A 6,104-nucleotide genomic window follows, 5' to 3' on the forward strand; every position below is an offset into this window, starting at 1 on the left:
ACTCAGAAAACAGACCAAATTCCTGAATGGTTCACTAATAAGGCATTAAGGAACTTTCTGGCAAAACTTCTGACTACAAGAATTTGCTATCAGTGTGGTTCTTTTAACTTCCCACTTACGACATTTTGATTTTAACAAGTGTCTGTTTCCAATAATGTTATGACTTAATAGTGAACAACTAACAGCATACATATCTTGTGCCTCAGAATGACAAGCTAGGTGTCTTTTCTCCCAGAATGAGTATATTTTATTCTCAAACCAAATATGGGAGACTACCAGCCTAAGCACAACCCTTTTCGTTATACAGTCACAGTTTCAGGTCTGCCATCCCGTATGTGGAATTTATAGGTAACAAATTTCAGTATTTGTAATGATATTCTGGCAATGTTAGCAGCCTGTCCACAGGATAACAATTTAGCAGATATCTTTGTAATCTCAGTAATTAATTAATGATCACTATATCTTTCTTACATCCAAGAATGTTTACTTCAGCCTTACTTAACAGGGTTATGGAAACGTGTTCGGAAACGATGCTTCAGGGTGAGCTATCTGGTAAAGCAGTGTTACAGGCTGAAAAGTGCACACGGATTTAGGTGAGAGATTGTGAGTGCCATCTGTCTTAATCATACGGCTAAGCACCTTAAATTTATGTTTCAGGATATTTTGTAACTGAAACAGCTACATTCATTCATTTTTATTGCAGGGAATAAGTGGGAATTGTTTTATTTTATTCTGCAATCTGAATATATATTTTCCTGCATCTTGACTGCCTCAAACTCACATCTCTATTAAGTCTTCCAAAACTTCTGGAAAAATTATAGTTCTAGTTGACCAAACAAATTTCTGGACTTGCATTTGTACCAGAGAAGAGAGTACGATCATCTGGCAGGCCTGCAAAGAAATTATAGAACAAATTACCATTACTATAAAGTATTTACCATGGTGGTAAAATTATATGTGAATGGATGTAATGAAAAATTGAAGATCATTTCTTTTGACCTTACTGTGTGTTTGCACTGCAAAATCTTTTTATTATTTGCAATAGCTAGGAAATAATATTTTCAGTGGATATGTACACTATTCTCTAACTTAGCAGCTTTCAATAAAGCAAAGTAATGACACATACACTTGATTTTAAATAAATAGTTTAAGTTGGGTATACTTTCATTTTCAAAGTTGATGTAGTTGTGCTTTGTTTAGCACAAAACACTTGAGTATGGCTGGTTCTTGACTCACCATGAGCAAATGCAGCCTGCTGCCAGTTGGTGGCTGAGCCTGCAGTTCAGCTACTAAAGGAGTAGAATCCAAGAGCTGCGGATTTTGTGTGTCCCCCAGTCATTCCTGCTCCTAGGAAACAATCCCAACCTCAGTTGCAAGGGTTTTTTTCTGTTACTTTTTTCAATCCAGCAGCCCAAACAAGCTCTAAATATAGCATGAATCTAATTGCCTAAACTGTCATTAAAAGACGCCTCTCAATCAGCAGAGCCTGTTAGCTGATTGTCACCTGAAGCCTTGCAATTAACACTAGTATTTTTGGCAAAATAAAAAAGTGCAACTTGATTAATAGTGCTATCTCAGGAATGTTGTTTCTTTTTTATTTATTGCCATTAAAGCTGTCAGTCCTGCATACCATATTTTAAGATTTCACAATAGATACAGCTAAATGGATACATGAAAAATAGGCTTTATATGGCATATAGAGACTTTAGGAACAAAGGTGAAGTGCTTGAATTTTTCCATGTGCTTCATGTGTTGGTATAACAATAAATTAAATTAAGTTAATCCACCATGTGCAATCAATAAGGCTTTAAACTGAATTTGAAAGTAAAGTGTTCTAGGCAGCACCCAAATGTAGCTTGTGCAGAGCAATGAGGAGGAAACAAGAGTTGTTTGAATTGCAGCTGGTAATCGTTATCAGGGACTGAGTTCAGTAGTACCTAATGTATTACATTCAAACTAGCACCACCTGAGATCTGCTAAATAAAGTTTTATGTTAGTAGTCATGCCAGTTTTTTGGGGGCTGGCGGAGGGAGGAACCTCCTTTTCTGCACTATAGCTCCAGGGTTTTATTCCCCTCACCTGAATTCCACCTTCTAGTTTGTCCCATAACTACTTTTCTCCTTCTGTTTCAATCCATAGCTGAATAATTTATGTTCTAGTTTATCAAAACAAATTATAATTAGCAAAATATAAATAGTTGAAACATCTGTATGTGCTGTAATATCTGCATATCTGAATAGTTTTATGGCAAATTTTTTTTCTATGTTTATGTCTCATTCTACATTGCTGTGTCCAAAAATACCAAAGCCAGGCTGTAGAGGGATATTTTGTGTGGTTACACCTTGCTTTGATTACCTGATCTTTGTCAGGATTTGGCTCTGTGGGAATCCAAGAACCTTTAGTAGCTAAATGTTTAGTGCATTTCCCCTGCAAAAGGAAAACATATTTTCTGGTGTGTTTATGTGTGGTGGGGTTTTCTTGACTTTTAATTCCTTTTCGGTGGGTCTTGCAAAGATATAACAGTTTCAAAGGTAACTTTCTGAAACCTTCAGTCCTTATTGTGAACTTGTGTAACATTGTTGCTACTTTTAGCATCTGACACTGGTTTAAATTACTTTCCACAATCCTGAGTAATTTCTGATAAAAGAATGGGATAAGATAATATTAGATATATTTCTTCTGGTATACTTAAGAAATGCATTTGCTGAAAGCCCACTTTTATGGAAGGGTTGGTTTTTGTTTTTTTTTTTAGTTTTTGGGTTTTGGGTTTTTTTGTTGTTTGTTTTTTGTTTTGTGGTTTTTTTTAATTGTAAAGCCTTGTCCCATTGAATGACTTTGGACTGACTAAAAATAAGTATATTCTGTTTTTCTAGTGAAGTGTAGCATGAGACATTGCTTGGATTTCTAGATGAAACTGTACAGTGTTGAAATACTAGGTGATGACTGAACCTTGGAAGGAAGCTGAGAAGTGGCAAATACAGTGCAAATAACATGAGCTGCCTGAGAAGCAAAGGATAAATTATATATTCCATGTGTGCAGTAATAAAAAAGCAAGTGCATTATTTTTCTAATTGCTTGTTCATACAAATGGATTTTAAGCTTGTTTGTGCATTTTAGTGTTGAGTGTATTTTTTACTTTTATCCTCTACAAGGCCAAGCATTGACTTAAATGTTATTTCTCAGTTATAATCAAAGTTACACAGTTACATTCAAGACCACTTCACGTGAAAGGACCATCCTTAAGAAATTTCCCAACAGTCCACCATCTTTGCCTTGAGTGGAACTTTGGTTAAATGTATTTTTCACTTCCACAGGCTCAGCAGTATTACTGTAGTAATGAGTTTAACTTTTATATTGCAGAGTTGCTTTTCAAATGTAGTCTAGATTTAAAATTGAAGTTAAAATTTTAGTTTGTTTATAGAAATCTTGTAACTTCAGTGTTTTTCTAAAGACATTTCAAAATTTTCATTTTCTTGTTTAGGTCATCCTGAAGTTCTAGAACACATTTAATACATTTAAAAATGCTTGGATTTTGTTTCTTTTTTGTTAAAACCTTTGTAGTTTTGCTGGTATAGAATTATTTATAGTTGAGAAATGTAGTCTGAATTATTTATATGAGAGGTTATGCATTATTTTTTTCTCTAGTTGTTCTTAATGGATATTGCCATTGCCTTAGGTTTAAAATAATGTTAGCCTAAGCTAATATTGTACTTTTCAAAAGTCAGCTAGCTGGAGCAAAAACACTTTGCAAATGCTGCTTAACTGGGGATGGGGCACAAAGCTGATGATCCCTGTGCATTGTTTTTTGAATAAAGCTTAAAATGCATTTCTCAGTTTACCCCATTGCAGGTGGTCTCTTCCATACTGCAGTGTCCTTGTCTCTAATAAATGATGAAGGATTTTTTGCACATCAAATAATACTGTCACTGTCATCATGAGTACTGTGATAGAACAAAAGAAGTTATGTTTAAAGAAAACAGACAGAAGAAAAATCTAAATTCACGTTTGCTACAGAAGTGTATGGTAGATGATTATTTAGACCACATAGGCTTTTTTAGTGTCTGACTTAGATTTCAGCTCCGTAAGTAGCTGAACCAGTCAAATGGACTTTCTCCTCTGCCAAAACAGAGGAATTCTTGCTTCAATTTCTCCTTCAGTGTTCCTAACTACACAGTTCATACCACCTTTAAATCAGGCTCAGCTGCTCAGAGTCGAGACTGCTCTTTACTCTGCCATCTCCCTGTTAAGAAGACACACCTAAAACCTTAGTATTAAAAGATGAGTAGTGTTAGCACCTTTTCATAGTATGAACATATCACATGGCTAATTGCTGAAAGACAGTCATGTTGTTTGAAGTTGATTTTATAATAAAAAATGATAAAGCATACAAACTCTGCAGGGACTTGCACTTCCTACAGCAGTGGCAATTTAGTAAGTTAAATAACTAAAGCACTGTGTTTAGACAATACTGTGTACACTCTGAATTTTGCTCACCTGCAAATGTGCTTGATGCATTTTTAATAAGCTTTCATATGGAAAATAATTTGTTGGGTTCTCTCCTTAGATTGGCTTTTGTCGTTCCACTAATATAAATTATAGTGCATTGCTATACACTTCTAAATTAATTTTGAATGTATGTTTTGAATAGTCAAGTAAAAATTTGACATAAACAATCTTTCAGGTATCAGAGAAATAAAAACAGACATGCAGAATATTAAGTTACACTGGATGATAAACTCTGCCTATCATCAGCAAGCTGAATTGCAGAAATTGCAAAAGGTACAAGAAGAGGCACTGAAAAGAATTTTAAATCTCCTAGAATGTTCAGTTTGCTGTGAAGTCTGTTAAAGACTTTACAATACCTTTTGATTTCATGTGAAAGATGCTTAGCCACTAATGATCATCATTCATACAGATATTAAGGAAGGTATCCTCTGCTTCTTTGAAAGTCTCTTTGCATCATTGAGGTAAATTACTCTTATGTAAGTTTCCATTCCAGAAAAACAAGTAAGAACTAACACCTTTTTATGTAGGAAGGTGGATACAGAATAGGTGTATAATTGTAAAGGTCTGTAGTTACAGCTGTGATATAGTCATGTCCTAAAACTTGAGTGCATATTTTTAGTGTAAATTTAGTTGTACCTCAGTGAATTAATAAGTAGTATTCTAGTAATTTATTTGCTGAATTTGTATTGACATCAAATGCCATGCCTGTCTTTAACAAGTACCTGGTTAAAAAACTATTTAAAATAAGGATTTAAAGGCATGAAACCAGGCATAAAATCTGTTGATTCTAAACCAAATGGGACCTATTGGAAAATAAATATTAATTTCAGTCTGAAGGGAATGCTCTGCCTAAACTTACTTAAACTGTAATAGTAATGAAAGTGCTACTTATAAAGCAGAAACTGCTTATGACATTTGGCATTAGTATTTTCCAAGTTTAAAATTTTTACTCCATAACGTGTGTAACCTTGATTTGATCCTCTTAAACCTGTTTTGTATAGCATTTTCAGCTTAAGGTAAAAGGCAGTTTCTATTATGAGTCATGCTATCACCATGTAGTGTTAACGTCTAAAAAAAGCTCTCTCAAAGTTATACACAAGAGTACTTAGAAGTCAGTTTTACTGGAAGTCTCCTTTTTATTACAGAACTGTCATCAGCACCTCATTTTAGAAATCATCCAGTCAAAGGAGCCTATGTGAGCCTGTCATTCCTAACAGCCTCCTGTAGGCTGTTAGGTAATACTCCCATTTTTCTTGGTTGTGTTTGGGTAAAGGCCAAAGTAACAAAAATGTGTCAGAACCCTAAGACCTTTAGAAAGAGCTGTATTTTTTCTAAAAGCTTTACATTTCTTTTCTAAAAAATTTACATTTGCTTTCATTAGGAATATAAATTACAGAAAATCTTTGTGAAAAACAGCTCCCTCTTTTAACTTGGATCTTGTTACTCTTTTTAGCCTTCACAGTTCATTGTGTGCTATACAAGCCATTAAAATGTGTAAGCCAGATCTAAAAGAAGTGGGTTCCATCACTTGCACTGTGATAGATGAATCAATGTGAAAAAATAAAAACACATTTGTAAACTACTAGAATAAAAGCCGA

This window comes from Lonchura striata, chromosome 4, assembly GCF_046129695.1.
Source record: "Lonchura striata isolate bLonStr1 chromosome 4, bLonStr1.mat, whole genome shotgun sequence".
In the NCBI taxonomy this organism is placed as follows: Eukaryota; Metazoa; Chordata; class Aves; order Passeriformes; family Estrildidae; genus Lonchura; species Lonchura striata.